Source organism: Hemitrygon akajei, unplaced genomic scaffold, assembly GCF_048418815.1.
Source record: "Hemitrygon akajei unplaced genomic scaffold, sHemAka1.3 Scf000045, whole genome shotgun sequence".
Lineage (NCBI taxonomy): Eukaryota > Metazoa > Chordata > Chondrichthyes > Myliobatiformes > Dasyatidae > Hemitrygon > Hemitrygon akajei.
Window position 1 is genome coordinate 7,413,202 of NW_027331931.1, and position 16,346 is coordinate 7,429,547.

The 16,346-nt window shown below is 49.1% G+C and overlaps 1 long non-coding RNA gene and 2 other non-coding genes across 3 annotated transcripts; 1 reads left to right on the forward strand and 2 right to left on the reverse strand.

The window, feature by feature from the left end:
* Window positions 1–1,492: 1,492 nt before the first annotated feature.
* On the reverse strand, window positions 1,493–1,578 carry trnay-gua (transfer RNA tyrosine (anticodon GUA)). Its single transcript is given in 2 exon segments — window positions 1,493–1,528; window positions 1,542–1,578. It is a non-coding gene; the product is annotated as a tRNA-Tyr (tRNA).
* A 509-nt stretch (window positions 1,579–2,087) lies between these two features.
* On the reverse strand, window positions 2,088–2,160 carry trnaa-agc (transfer RNA alanine (anticodon AGC)). Its single transcript has one exon. It is a non-coding gene; the product is annotated as a tRNA-Ala (tRNA).
* Window positions 2,161–15,443: 13,283 nt separating this feature from the next.
* Window positions 15,444–16,032, forward strand: LOC140720669 (uncharacterized). The gene is made up of 2 exons (XR_012097242.1): window positions 15,444–15,702; window positions 15,984–16,032. It is a non-coding gene; the product is annotated as an uncharacterized lncRNA (long non-coding RNA).
* The last annotated feature ends 314 nt before the right edge of the window (window positions 16,033–16,346 follow it).

Sequence of the window (16,346 nt, forward strand, 5' to 3'; positions counted from 1 at the left end):
TTGCAGGGTCAGATTCTGAAAACAAGATCTCGCACCGCAGCAACCTTCCCTCAGTTTTATTTTACTGATTCGGGGACAAACCATTGCTCTGAGCAGAACATCGTTACACGGTCTTAAAAGTGCTCGGCACTTGTAATGTTTTTTTTTTAATCTGTAATATGCAAGTCAAACGATGACAAAACATAACACACAACACACGTAAACACTGTCAGACAGTCACAATTGACAGGGAGGATGCAACAGTGAAATGTTCTGACGGGACGGCGATGGTGGTTTCTGAACAGTGAGCGACCGACTTAGATAGATAGATAGATAGATACTTTATTCATCCCCATGGGGAAATTCAACCTTTTTTCCAATGTCCCATACACTTGTTGTAGCAAAAACTAATTACATACAATACTTAACTCAGTAAGAACTATCTCAAAAAGCATTAATAATAGCTTTTAAAAAAAAGTTCTTAAGTCCTGGCGGTTGAATTGTAAAGCCTAATGGCATTGGGGAGTATTGACCTCTTCATCCTGTCTGAGGAGCATTGCATCGATAGTAACCTGTCGCTGAAACTGCTTCTCTGTCTCTGGATGGTGCTATGTAGAGGATGTTCAGGGTTTTCCATAATTGACCGTAGCCTACTCAGCGCCCTTTGCTCAGCCACCGATGTTAAACTCTCCAGTACTTTGCCCACGACAGTGCCCGCCTTCCTTACCAGCTTATTAAGACGTGAGGCGTCCCTCTTCTTAATGCTTCCTCCCCAACACGCCACCACAAAGAAGAGGGCGCTCTCCACAACTGACCTATAGAACATCTTCAGCATCTCACTGCAGACATTGAATGACGCCAACCTTCTAAGGAAGTACAGTCGACTCTGTGCCTTCCTCCACAAGGCATCTGTGTTGGCAGTCCAGTCTAGCTTCTCGTCTAACTGTACTCCCAGATACTTGTAGGTCTTAACCTGCTCCACACATTCTCCATTAATGATCACTGGCTCCATATGAGGCCTAGATCTCCTAAAGTCCACCACCATCTCCTTGGTCTTGGTGATATTGAGACGCAGGTAGTTTGAGTTGCAGCATATCACAAAGTCCTGTATCAGTTTCCTATACTCCTCCTCCTCCTGTCCATTCCTTACACACCCCACTATGGCCGTGTCATCAGCGAACTTCTGCCATTCTGTCTTCATTGTGACCATTTGTGACAGTGTTGTAACTTGAAACAATGACAATGCACGTACGCTGAAGCTAAAATGTTTCAATGTAAATGTGGTTAGTTTAGCGTTTACCCATTTATGGATTATATTCATTAATACAGTTAAATTCATCATTATATTACCAAAGATTTCGAAAGATTTTAGCATAATTTCAAAATGATGTTAACATGCTGTAAAATAAATTCCAGCTGCTTGTCCACAAATGCCACGTTCGCGGGGGACAATTTCAATCATGGCGAGGCTGTGGTCTGGAATTGATGATGGGCGCAGTAAAAGAAGTCCTGATCCTTCGAGCCGGAATCGAACCAGCGACCTAAGGATGACTCTATTTCCTCTACAGTCCTCCGCTCTACCAACTGAGCTATCGAAGGAAAAGCGACACCAAGTTTCTCCACGTTGGCTCCTACCGACAATCATTATGCAGATTTCAGCCTGGCATCTGTCGACCGATGGCAAAAGCCTGCCTATGGCAACTATCTCGTCCTTCCAGCACTGGGGGCCACAGGCCACGGGATGACGCATATCACCGCGCTTCTGACAATTCTAGGGACACTACGATTCCAACACAGCTCTTTGATTGTCCTCGCCCGTTCAAATCAAAGGTTACTCAGCTTTCTCTTTTCACCCAGTAACCAGGGCAATGTCCTTCTAACCACTCACCTGATTTATGCCTGAATCGTCGCCTGCAGCTCATGCATTACTGAAACACCAGCTGCCAGACAGCTTTTCCTCCTATCTGCTTTCAACGCAGCAAACCTACGACATTTTCTCCCGGCCCTTTGACTGAGGCACTTCCCGCTCGCTCTGCGCCAACCGCATCTTTTGTGCATTCCAAGATCAGGGATTTGGTGCGACGAATCCTCTGAATACAAAATGCCAATGGAGAATGCGAGCATCGATCTCGCTACCTCTCGCATGCTAAGCGAGCGCTCTACCATTTGAGCTAATTCCCCCGCACGTCGCGCTAACCTCCTATAATTTGCTCCGTTGGACAAACATCATTGCATGCCTGCCACTGTTCACCGATGCACAATCAGCAGCTCACAGACAGGCACACTCACTCACTCACTCACTCACTCATCAGTAGTTGAGAGCGGCGTGAGGTCTCTGCTTCCGTATAAGTAATGCAAAGGTACTTACCCGGGATACCGACAATTACAATGACTGTATAACAAATATCCCTGTCTGGAAACATTGTTAATCCAAGGCTGTTCTGTTTGGAATTATGTCAATTTCTAAATTTCATAAAAGTTGTAAATAGCCAGTAAATAAACTCAAACAGTTATAACAAAGCCCAAAGAGCAAATTTCTTTTACGCCTGCAAAGTAAAACCCTTCACCGATCACACGTTGTTGAGAGTCCACCGCGTCTGGATGTTTCCCTCCTAAATGTAGCTGAAGCTCAGAATGACGTACTTTTATAGAAAAATCGGTCACCAATAATGAAAACAACTTGTACAGTGACTAGTGCTAATTACTATTAGCACTATTTTTATATTTTTAACAAAAATATCTCTGCTCTAACGAACCGTAATGTCAGTGGGGAAATAACACGCCGTGGTGACCCACTTCCTAGCGCACTCGAACCGGCTCACAAATAGCCAGCGCGCCGGCATAAAGGCCAGTCCCAAAAGGGCGCCAAGTCTGCTTCACCAGCAAGGGGAAAAGCCCGCGCGGGTCTGTGAATACGTGCCCCCTACAGCATCCGCGCGCGGGACAGAACTGTGAATACGTGCCCCCTGCAGCATCCGCGCGCGGGACAGAACTGTGAATACGTGCCCCCTACAGCATCCGCGCCCGGGGAGGGCGGGATCAGAAAGACTTTAAAGCGAGGCCGCGAAGTTCGAATAAAATCTTTATGTAACTGCAGCTCACCGACTCTGTGTTGTTATTTTAGCGCTGCGTGTAGCACACCGCTACAATTGGTGACCCCGACGGCCCAAACGATATTTGGGCCGAAGATGACCGACGCCGCATCTGTTCATGCTGTTTCGTTGAAACTGCCAAGCTTCTGGACGCTGCGACCTCACCTATGGTTCCAGCAAGCAGAAACCCAATTCTACGTTCGGCAGATAACCTCAGAGGACACACGGTACTACTACGTGGTGAGCTCCCTCGACCAGGACAGTGCGGCTCAGGTTGAGGAGTTCATACAGTCTCCCCCAGCGGACGGCAAGCACTGGGAATTCAAAGCCCTGCTCATAAGGACTTTCGGACTCTCACGGCGCGAGAGGGCTGCCCGTTTACTGCACCTGAATGGTTTGGGGGACAGACCTCCATCGGCTTTAATGAATGAGATGTTGTCTCTGGCCGGCGGACACACACCCTGCCTTATGTTTGAGCAGGCATTCCTGGAGCAGCTGCCCGAGGACATACGCCTGCTGCTGTCCGACGCGGATTTCAGCGACCCCCGGAAGGTGGCAGCCCGGGCGGACTTGCTGTGGAACCCAAGAAGGTGAGTGGGGCGTCCATCGCACTGATCACCCGGCCACGCTCCCAGCAGCAGACCAGTCCAGGCCCGGCCGCAGAGCCCGCTAACCCCAGAGGCAGGGGTGAGGAGCCCAACGAACAATGGTGCTTCTACCACCAGCGGTGGAGCGCGGAAGCCCGCCACTGTCGCCCGCCCTGCAAGTTCCCGGGAAACGCCAGGGCCAGCCGCCGCTGATGGCTACGGCGGCTGGCCATCGGGATAGCCTCCTGTATGTGTGGGACAAGCGGTCGGGACGCCGTTTTTTGGTCGACACCGGTGCCGAGATCAGCGTCTTACTTCCGACGAGTTACGACACCCGCAGCAGGGCACCGGGTCCCCCCCCCCCCCCCCCCGAGGGCCTTGAACAGCAGCACTATAAGGACTTATGGCACCCGTCCGGTGCAGCTACGGTTCGGCTCCAGCCAGTTCACGTGGGAATTCACACTGGCCGCCGTAGCCCAACCGCTTCTGGGTGCGGATTTTCTGCGGTCTCACAGCCTACTGGTCGAGCTGCCCAGGAAGAGACTGGTTCACGCCGAGACCTTTCAGACGTTCTCCCTGGGTGAAGCCCAGTTGCCAGCCCTTCCCCTCGGCTCCATCACGCTGTCCGACAACGACTTCACCAGGGTCCTGGCGGATTTCCCAGTTCGCGGCAGCCATGCCCCGACACGGCGTACAGCACCACATCCTGAACCAGGGATCACCTCTCCACGCCCGCGCTCGGCGGCTTCCCCCGGACAAGCTCCGACTGGCGAAGGAGGAGTTCAAGAGGATGGAGGAATTGGGGATCATCCGGCGGTCCGACAGCCCATGGGCCTCCCCCCTGCACATGGTGCCCAAAGCGACAGGGGGCTGGAGACCGTGCGGCGACTACCGCAGGCTGAACGAGGCTACCACACCGGACCGCTACCCTGTGCCGCACATTCAGGACTTTGCAGCAAACCTGCACGGCGCACAGATCTTCTCCAAGGTAGACCTCGTCCGAGGATACCATCAAATCCCGATGCATTCGGACGACGTCCCCAAAACGGCTCTCATCACCCCGTTCGGCCTTTTTGAGTTCCTCCGCATGCCGTTCGGCCTGAAGAATGCCGCACAGACGTTCCAGCGGTTAATGGATGCGGTGGGACGCGACCTGGACTTCGCATTCATCTATTTGGACGACATCCTCATAGCCAGCAGCAGTCGTCAGGAGCATCTGTCCCACCTCCGTGAACTCTACGCCCGACTGAGTGAGTACGGTCTAACAATCAACCCAGTCAAATGCCAGTTCGGGCTCGGCACCATTGACTTCCTGGGCCACCGGATTACTGCAGACGGGGCAAGCCCTCTGCCCGCTAAGGTAGATGCGGTCCGCCATTTCCCCCGACCCACCACGATCAAAGGCCTTCAGGAATTCGTAGGTATGGTCGATTTCTACCACCGCTTCCTCCCTTCAGCAGCCCGGATCATGCGCCCCCTGTTCGCCCTGCTGTCCGGTCCGGGCAAGGACATTACCTGGGACGAGGAGTCCGCCGCCGCTTTCATTCAAACGAAAGAAGCCTTGGCGAACGCCGCGATGCTAGTGCACCCCAGAATGGACGTCCCTACCGCCCTCACAGTGGACGCATCTAACACGGCAGTCGGTGGGGTATTGGAGCAGCTCATCGCGGGCCGCTGGCAACCCCTGGCGTTTTTCAGCAAACACCTGCGGTCACCCGAGCTCAAATACAGTGCTTTCGACCGGGAACTGTTGGCGCTATACCTGGCAATCCGGCATTTCAGGTACTTCTTAGAAGGTAGGCCCTTCACCGCGTTCACGGACCACAAGCCGCTTACCTTTGCGTTCACGAAGGTGTCCGATCCCTGGTCGTCCCGCCAGCAGCGCCATCTGTCCTACATCTCTGAATACACGACGGACGTCCGGCACGTCTCGGGTAAGGACAATGTCGTGGCGGATGCACTCTCTCGCCCTAACATTCACGCCCTTTCCCAAGGGGTAGACTTTGAGGCGCTGGCAGAGGTACAGCAGGCAGATGAGGAGATCCCGTGTTACAGAACAGCAGTCTCCGGCTTGCAGCTCCAGGACCTCCCCGTAGACCCAGGTGAGAGGACCCTACTCTGTGACGTTGCCACCGGCCAGCCCCGTCCCTTCGTCCCGGCACCTTGGCGACGACGCGTTTTCGACTCCATTCATAACTTGGCGCACCCCTCCATCCGCACTACTGTCCGGATGGTCTCCAGCAGGTTCGTTTGGCACGGACTCCGCAAGCAGGTCCGTGACTGGGCCAGAACGTGCCTGCACTGCCAGACGGCCAAGGTGCAGCGACACACCAAAGCTCCGCCGCAGCAGTTCCACCCCACCCACCGGCGTTTCGACCACATTCATGTGGATATCTTGGGCCCTCTGCCAGTGTCGCGCGGAGCGCGGCACCTCCTGACTATCGTGGACCGGTTCACAAGATGGCCAGAGGCGATCCCACTCACCGACACCACCTCCGAATCTTGCGCCCGGGCACTGCTCGCCACCTGGGCGTCCCGCTTTGGTGTACCGGCCCACATTACCTCCGACAGAGGCGCCCAGTTCACCTCCAGCCTGTGGTCAGCGATGGCCAGCCTGTTGGGGACACAGCTGCACCACACCACTGCCTACCACCCACAGTCGAACGGACTGGTGGAGCGTTTCCACCGTCACCTGAAGTCGGCTCTCTTGGCCCGCCTGAGAGGAGCTAACTGGGCGGACGAGCTTTCCTGGGTCCTACTCGGCATCCGCACGGCGCCCAAAGACGATCTGCACGCCTCGTCGGCCGAGTTGGTGTACGGCGCACCCCTGGTCGTCCCCGGGGAGTTCATACCAGCCCCAAGGGGGCAAGAGGAAGAACCCGTAGCGCTCCTGGGCAGACTACGCGAGAGACTCGGTGACCTGGCCCCCATACCCACTTCGCAGCATGGGCAGAACCCGACCTGCGTACCCAAAGACCTGCAGAACTGTAAGTTTGTGTTTGTACGACGGGGCGGGCATCGGCCACCGCTGCAACGGCCCTACGAGGGGTCGTTTACGGTGATCAGAAACGACAGGTCCACGTTCGTGCTGGACGTTGGGGGGAGAGAGGAGGTTTTCTCGGTGGACCGACTCAAACCGACCCATGTGAACTTGGCGCAACCGGTCGAGTTTCCGGCACCGCGGCACAGAGGCCGACCTCCCAAACAGGGTCCGGCCCAGACTGTGGACATTGGGGGGTGTATCGCCGGTTCTGCAAACTCAGAAGCGAATGTGCTCCGGCAAATGTTACAAAATAAATGACTTCAAGATGAATACCTACTTTAAAAGCAACACAGATATAGCTGAAGCAAGGTAAAATGGAAAATAACCTGGAAAAAAGCACATCATATTTTGTAGTAAGGTACTTGGACATAGATTGCAATATCCCTTGAGGAGTTTAATTCATGACACGGGAACAGTGAGTAAAAATAGTTTAACGTAAGTGTTTGTGCAGTTGGTTGTCACTAATGTCCCTGACGTGATGGCCACGCTAATTGCCTCAGTGGAATTGCTCTCTCCTCAATAAAAGTCTGCTAAACCGATCACCAGTCCATCTGAGCAGCTGAAACGCTCCGTACAACTGAACGCTGCTTCTGACGGAATATGGGATATCCAGCGATTTACTACATCGCGGCCATTTACTATCCCACACTTGTAGCGGTTGGTGTCCCCGGTAAGATGCCGGAGCTGGTCACTTTATGTATGGTGCCGTCGTTACTCTGCTGCGGTATCCGCACTGTTACTGAGCACAGATGCTACCGTCGGCTGAAACGTGTTTCAGGAATGGAGGATTCAGGGATCTAATGGTTTTATTTCCATTTTCCATACTTTGATCATAGTGTTCTCTTTTATTGTTAAATATGTTCGTGCTGATATTGACATTGTTTCATAATTTCACCTCGCTGGGCTTCCTGAAGTGATCTCTGCTTTTCTAGTTCCGAGTTTCTATCAGTGCAGACACTTCGACCTTATAACAATGTGGCAGCTTATTTAAATGACGGTCCAGTCTATTTTCGACACGTAGGTCTGTTCTTCTGTAAGTCAGTAAATGAGAACTCGTGCTTTATATCTCATTGACTCAACATTGTCACCGTTACAAACAATCCCTTCAGCTATTTCACCTCTAATAATGGGCATGGTGTTGTTTACAGGAGCGATCGACTGCTCACCGGTCCGTGAGTCGTGGAACTCGGATGCCTCGCTCTAAACTGTGGGAAGGTCGCCAATCCACTGACACTCACATCCGTCATTGTCCTCCAGACGGAGTGCAGCGACCGAGACCGCACACACTGGATTCCGGCTTTCCACTTCTAAACAGACCATACCCTGCATAGCATCGGTAGAATGGGAGCATTCAGGGAACTGACCATATTTCTATTTTGTTTCCAAATTTCTTGCAGTTAATTTAACGGCGATTGTGATCCTATCTCGGGGAAAATGCGGACTCTCCAAATGCATCACCCGTTACCTGGTTGGAATGGCAACAGCGGATCTGATGGTGGTTATCGTTATTGCTTTAGTGGATCAGACCAACAATATCTACATTTATTCCAGATCCCTGCTCATCACTCCTGTATGCGCTCTGACACTGGTATTTGCGGCTATAACGCAGGACTGTTCTGTTTGGTTTACCGTCAGTTTTACCTTCGATCGGTTCATCGCAATATGTTGCCGAAAACTGCGGGAGCGATACTGCACCGAGAGAACGGCAACGGTGGTTATGGTGATCGTGGTTATAGCGAGCTGCGGGAAATGTGTCCCGTTATACTTTGCCATTGAACCTTACGTCATCATTGACAACATGCCCTGGCGTTGCGCCCTCACATATGAGTACGCTACTTTACCCGTGTGGAGAGGATACGAATTATTGGAGAGCATTTTAACACCATTGATACCAATCGGTTTAATCCTGGTGTTTAACGGGTTAACCGTAAGGTATATCGTTGTGGCAAATAGAGTCCGCAGAAAGCTTCGGTACAGCAGCGACGATCAGAAAGATGCCGAGGTGGAAAAGCGCAGAAAATCGATGATTTTGTTGTTTTCTATATCAGCTAATTTCATATTATTTTGGATGCCCCATGTAGCCCGTTCTCTAAAATGGCAAGTGCAAAACTATTTTTACGAGGACAGATATTTGAGTTCCCCGGTATACATCCTACAACAATTTGGGTACATGTTACAATTTCTCAGCATGTGTACCAATACTTGTATCTATACACTGACACAGAGGAAATTCAGAGAAGAGCTGAGGAATGGAATGAAGTATGTGTTTACATTAAATGGTCATCTGTGTAGATAACGCCCACCTCCAATGGCAGTTCAGCGGAGTTTTCAAATAAAGCCGTTTTACAATGTACAGCTTTGGCAGATATGTCAATAATTCAAACAATCATATGCCTGGTCATCCGAAAATTGCAGAAATGGCGGAAGATTGCTGACTTCATACAGTTCAGGTAGTTAACAATACAAACACTCAATGCTTCTGGCGTGATTGTCCGTTTGCTTGAAGTATGTTCCAAACTATCACAGACACTCGACTGTCACAAGGGCAGGGATGGCTTCAGGACTTTCGGGGTTTAGATGTTTCAAAATGGACAGGGTCGGGTAACAGAGTGTAAAGGGAGTGCGATGGGAAACCAGGGATGGTACCGCAGCTGCAGAAAGGGAGGACAACGTGGAGCGTTCGTTTGTTAATTGACTGTGAGACGAACACAGAAACATGAAGGGCGCGATCGCAACATTTGGAGTATTCTGTACAGCCGCCCACCAGATTAACAAAAAAAACTGCAACAGGAACGGTGAGGAACCGATCGGGAAGCGGATCTTGGACATGTACCATGTTATTGTCACGGGTAAGTGAAACTTCCACAATATTCATTGGCACCTTCCCTGGGTAAAAGGTCTGGCATAATCTCTCAGTTGTGTGCTGGAAGGGTTCATGTCAATATAAAATGAAAGGCGGTCTAGCGAACAGTCCAGACAGGATCTAATATTAGACAAGAGAACGGATCAGGTGACAGATCTCTCCGCGGGTCAGCATGTCAGAACAATTGGGCAGAACTCCCGTCCATTCACCTTACACGGGGATATGACCAAGGAGTATGATCAGTTTGATCATTTCCCGGAAGTAGACTCATTCAGAAAGTCAGGAGGCATGGGATCCAAGGAAACCTGGTTTCGTTGATTTAGAATTGGCTTCCTAACAGAAGGCAGATGATGTAGTAGACAGAGTGAATTCTAGCTGGAAGACAAAGGGCAGCCGTGTTCCGCAAGGAGAGTCGAAACTTCGGTACACTTTACAGCTCTATTGCGAGTCTGCAGTTACAGAGCTCCGAGAAATAGGGCTGAGGAAATAATCGATTTAATCTGATCACACAGCAGCACCTGGATAATTAATGGAATTAGGGCTGATGACGTAAGCAAATCGCTGAGCGACTGACTGCACCAGCGCGTTTCTGAACTGACCTGTCATTTACACATTGCAGGGCAAAAGCTACAATGACTTCAAAGCATCTTTTCCAGTGGAGACCTACAACTTAAAACCAGCATTTCAAAGTGTTGAGCAGCAGCTCTTGCTGCTCATGAAAAGAACCAGCCTTCCAAAATGCCAATTCCAAATTCCCACTTCAAGTACACACCATTTTATCCTAATATCAATTTACCTCGGAATAGTGGTTTTATCGTATCGGGTGAGGATATGCTCATATTTCGAACCATGTAACCCTGAATTCACATGGCCGGTGTGGAATCCGTGTCTCCCTCTGAAATCAATTTTAAATGAAACACATAAAACTACACAAACTAAAAACGCAGCGAAGGCAAAGCAAGTACCCGGTCTCACACTTGTCTTTCTTGAAAACCATCGCAGACTGTTGGAGAATACAGAATAAACAATTTCCACAGCTTCCATCTCCTCACGTTATAACCATCCATTAACTCAGTCTCCACGCTTCAGTGTGTGCAAGGACAGAGGGATCGAACAGTATCAACGACTTTCTAGATTGGTTGGTGCTGTGAGACACTAAAGTTCTAACCCAGACATACAGTCAGACAGCCATGGGAAACCACTGCACAGAAACAGGGTCTTTAGCCCGTCAGGTCAATGAGGAATTATTTACACTGCCTACTGCCATCGACCTCACCCGGACAGTGGCCATCCATATCCCATCTCATCCGTGTACTTCTCCAATCATCTCTTAAACTTTGACATCGGAATCTCAATTACCATTTGCGTTCACAGCACTATCTAAACTCTGTTGACCCTCCGGGTGAAGAAGTTTCCCCTCATGTTTCCCTTAAACGTTTCACATTTCACCATTCGCCCATGATCTCTAGTTGTATTCTCACCCAACATCAGTGGCGAAATCCCGCTTGCATTTACTCTCTCTCTACGTCTCATAATGTTGTATACCTCTATCAAATCTCCCCTCAGTCTTCTACCCGCTCGGGAATAAAGTGCTGACATCTACAATCTTTCCTTTTAATTAAAAACATCCAGTCCCGGCAATAGCTTTGTAATTTTTTTTCTGCATTATTTCAATCTTATTTGCATCATTCCTGCAGGTGTTTGAGCCCAACCGTACACAATTTTCCCAATTGGGCCCCAATAAATCCTTAAACCATAGCAACGTAACATCCCAACTCCTGTACTCCATACTTTGGTCTATGAAGGCTAATGTGCGGAAAGCTTTATGACCCTGTCTAACTGCGCCACAACTTTCATTGAATTATGGACCTGCATTCCCAGATTCGTTTGTTCTATCGTACTCCTCAGTGCCCTATTTCTCATTGTGTCGGACCAACCCTGGATGGTCCTCACAAAGGGCAGTATCTAACAGTTGTGTGTGTTAAATCCGATCTGACATTTAGATAGATAGATAGATAGATAGATACTTTATTCATCCCCATGGGGAAATTTTTCCATTTTTCCAGCCAGTCCAGGTCCCGCTTCATGCTCCGGTACTCTTCCTCGCTGTCGACTACACCCGTAATGTTGCTGTCATTGGCAAATTTGCTGATCTAGCTAACGGCATTATTATCCAGATCATTGATATAGATGAGAAACAAGAACGGACGCAGCAACGATCCCTTGGGCACTCCGCTCATCGCAGGTCCCCAGTCAGAGAGACAACCATCCATTACCGCACTCTAGCTTCCCCAACGTACCCGATGGCGAATCCAATTTAATTCCTCATTGTGAGAGCCGAGCGATTGAATCTTCTGAAGCATCCTCCCACACGGAAACCTGACAAATTTCTTCTACAGCATTGCGGGTAACTACCTGGTAAAGATCTGTAAGATTGGTTAGACATGACCTACTACGGACTGGCCCATACTGACTATCGCTATTGTTCCTGTTTGTCCAGATACTTCCCTTCATACCCCATGACCAGGGTAGTCCGAAAACCGAGAGCAGCAAGAGCTCAGTGGTATATCTGAGGCGGTACTTGATATTCTTCCTGATTGGTCAGGGCGTCAAAAGGATATGGCAAGAAGGAGTATTTCTGGGTTTGAGTGCGATCCGGGATCAGCCATGATGGAAAGGCAAAGCAGACTCGATGGGTTCTGCTCCTGTGTCGTCTGGTCTTAGGCGTTCAATGGTGGAAAGGGATTTTCGCGTCTGGCAGCTTGGGTGTTTCCTGTGATGGAATGGGCTGTATCCAAGGATTTTATAGACAAAATGCTGGAGGAACTCAGCAGGCCAGGCAACATCTATGGAAAAGAGTACATTCGACGTTTCGGGCTGAAAGCCTTCTGTAGGACTGGAGAAATAAAAACAGCTGAGGAGTCGGGTTAAAAGATCGAGAGAGGGCAAAGAGAAACTCAAGGTGATAGGTGAAACATGAAGGGGAAGGGATAAGGTAAAGAGCTGGGAAGATGATTGATGTGATGGGCGGACAAGGGGATAAGGTGAGAGAGGGAAAGGGGGATGTCAAGTGGCGAAGTGGGTGGTATGAGGCATTACTGGAAGTTAGAGAAAACGATCTTGATTCTATCAGTTTGGATGCTACCTAAACGGCATATCGATAGGGTAAATATAAGCGGACATTTTCACTGGGGTTTGATTCGAGAAAAGCGAAGGCACATAAGTTCACAAAGGTGAAATATTTCGTGGCAATACGCGGCGGAACCGTCGTGCGGCGGTGAGAGTGTTGAACGAGATTCCTGAGGAAGTGGTGGATAAGGTGCGATTTCAACATTGAAGAGGAAATTGGAACCGACATGAATGGGAGGGTTATGGACGGCATGGTCCAGGTGCAATGTCCACGGGACTAGGGAGAGGATCGGTTCGGCGCTGGAGGATGAGCAGGAGAGCCTGTTTCAGTGCCGGACTTCTCGATGACTCTGTGACCAAATGCCACTGCGGGATGTTTTCCAGAGGGGTAAAGATCTTCTCAATTGGCAAAAACTGAATATTTTTTCCAAGCACGAACTAGGAATTACCTATTGAATTTGGCGTCTCCTAACTTGGCCTTGAGCAAGCCCGGCAACTCATTTGGTTGAATGTATGAGCAACCGGGACAACGCTGAAGGAACCGAACATGCCAAGCAGCATTTGTGGGGTAATATCGACCTTTTGGGTGGGGGCACTTTATCTTGATTAGTCATACAATCCATGATATACAGATCCTCGCGGAGGGGGTCGCTGCGCACAATTAATCATTTTATTCTCATGCCCGTACAAAGGGGTTCGGCAGGTAGTGCCAGACTGCTCCCGGATATACCATGAATCCACTTTCCCGACACGCAGATATTCGTGCAGCTGTAATTTCAAGCCACTGCACAGACAAAAGCTCAGCTATTGATGCTGGTTTCAGAATGCTGCGTTCTTTCGAAAGCGTCTCTCCTCGGACCTTCACTCTGTTCCTGATGTCCGGTGGCTGAATTGACGAGGAATTCCCGTTGTAAACTGATGTTTCATGAAATGTCAAAGAACCCCCGCCCCCTGCTTCTGCATGTTCCTCTGTCTAAACACGATGAACAGCGGACTTCAGGAATAGCTCACTTTATATATCCTGATGCTTTACTGTGCACGTGAATTATGTCCCATTACGCGGTTCATCTCTGTTTAGCAGCTTAATATGCACGTTACCTTCTTCCCTCAGTTAGTTTGTCAAGTCCAACTTTACAAATGTTCTGGTAACTCAAAAACATATTGAATATTGTTACTGGCATTGTTATGCATTAAAACCAACGTTGTAGAATATTTTCTGTTTTTTTTTCCCCCTGTCTCTGTGAGTAAACGCGACAGCAGCGGTGGAGGATCGGGTCTGTAATACAGGGTATTTGTTTTCTACCTCGGGCCGCATACTTGCCGGCATCTGTGTTTTCCGCTGACTCCGGGAACAACGCAGACAGTGACGGTTTGCGCCAATAACGGTAATGTTGATGTGGCATATCGTGAAAAATTTATCACCGGCACAAAGTAACAGTGAATCATATTAAGGATGCGTGATCACAGAGAAACGACAAGGGAGTGCTGACTTTATTGTTCAATTAAAGTTTCGATCATTTGCACCGGAGCAGAGTCTCCCCTCGCAAGGTTAGAGTGGAATCAGCGCTGAGGAGTCACCCACAGGATTACACACTACTACCTGCTCAGATAACGTCCTGTCAATGCACCGGAGCAGAGTCTCCACTCGCAGGGTTAGAGTGGAATCAGCGCTGAGGACTCGCCCACAGGATTACACACTACTACCTGCTCAGATAACCATAACCATATAACCATATAACAATCACAGCACGGAAACAGGCCATCCCGGCCCTCCTAGTCCGTGCCGAACTCTTAATCTCACCTAGTCCCACCTACCCGCACTCAGCCCATAACCCTCCACTCCTTTCCTGTCCATATACCTATCCAATTTTACCTTAAATGACACAACTGAACTGGCCTCTACTACTTCTACAGGAAGCTCATTCCACACAGCTATCACTCTCTGAGTAAAGAAATACCCCGCGTGTTTCCCTTAAACCTTTGCCCCCTAACCCTCAAATCATGTCCTCTCGTTTGAATCTCCCCTACTCTCAATGGAAACAACCTATTCACGTCAACTCTATCTATCCCTCTCAAAATTTTAAGTACCTCGATCAAATCCCTCCTCAACCTTCTACGCTCCAATGAATAGAGACCTAACTTGTTCAACCTTTCTCTGTAACTTAAGTGCTGAAACCCAGGTAACACCCTAGTAAATCGTCTCTGTACTCTCTTTAATTTATTGATATCTTTCCTATAATTCGGTGACCAGAACTGTATAAAACTGTAACGTCCTGTCATTGCACCGAGTAGTTTGACAACATCGTACTTGGTGTTGCGGTCCCAGCATCGGCCGTCCCGAGAGGCTTCATGACAGGTGCTGCGTTTGCATCTACGAACTAAATTCAGTTATTTCCCCATTGGCATTGCGGTTCGCTACAGCAGAGAAAAAATTGTTAATTAGTGGTAATTGATGCCAGTCACTTTACAGGTTGTTGCCATTATTGGTAACAGATTATTCTATAAAAGAATGTCATTCCGTGCTTCGACTCCACTTGGGACGGAAACATCCAGACGCGGTGGAATTTCAACGTCAGATCTGTGAAGCATTTTACCCGGCAGACACAGTATATTGTTTCTGTGAGCCGCTTTCTGCGTGAAAACAGCTGCTGAGTTTTCTATATACAAAAAAAATACTGAGGTATGGACATGGAACCAGTGCTTGCAGAAACTGTTAATGGCACTGTGATTACCCTTAATGCCGTGTGTGCTGCCTTTATGGCAGTTATTTAGTTTATAATATTTTCGCGTAGTAATTTGTTAGCATTTTTCAGTTAAAGTTAGGATTGTTTAAATCAATTGATTTGTCTGTAATACATCGCGGCTGCGATGACGTCACATCCGGGTTCGCCGCGTCTTGTGGGGAATTACCGGTTTGAGATTCACGCAAGGGTGGGGGTCACTCTCATGTGCCACCATAACGCTGACTAGGGTCTCTCTATGCACCAAAGACACAGTGAAAGCAACGCTGTAAGTCATTAGATAATCGGTATTTTGAGTTAAAATGTTAACGCCGATTCTGTTAAAAGTAACGACGGTCGGTAAGGTTTACCTTTTCGTCAGTTAAAGAGTCGGGATAGTTTGTATTGAAGTGTATCTAAAGCAGCCAATGGAGCAGCTAGATTCTGACTGTATGCTGCACTTTAATGTAATGTAGTTATTGTAGTTTTACTTTTGCAAGTATTCACAATGTAAATGTGATATTTAGAAGGGAACAAACACTGTACCAATCTTGTATTGTTTTTCAACAGTTTTCACCATGCGTTAATGTGAAGAGTGAACAGTAAATGGTTAATCTTACTGCGGTCTCGTTTGCATTGATTCTGGTTTATCTCGACGTTTACCTCGGCGTTACTTCACACCCGAGCGAGAACGTTACACCGTGCATTAAAAGTTTCGCCGGCGCTGAAGCATCGATGATATGCGCAGGCGTCAAGGTTGATGACGTTGACGAATATCACGCATGCGCGCATTTTGCAAAAGGCCTCGGCAGCGTTGCGGCTGCACTCGGACGCAGGTAAGCGATTATCTCGGGGCGACTGTTTTAAACACCGAGTGAGGGTCAATTGCTGTGAACTGCGGGCACCATGGCCCGCAATGCCGGGACAGTCCTG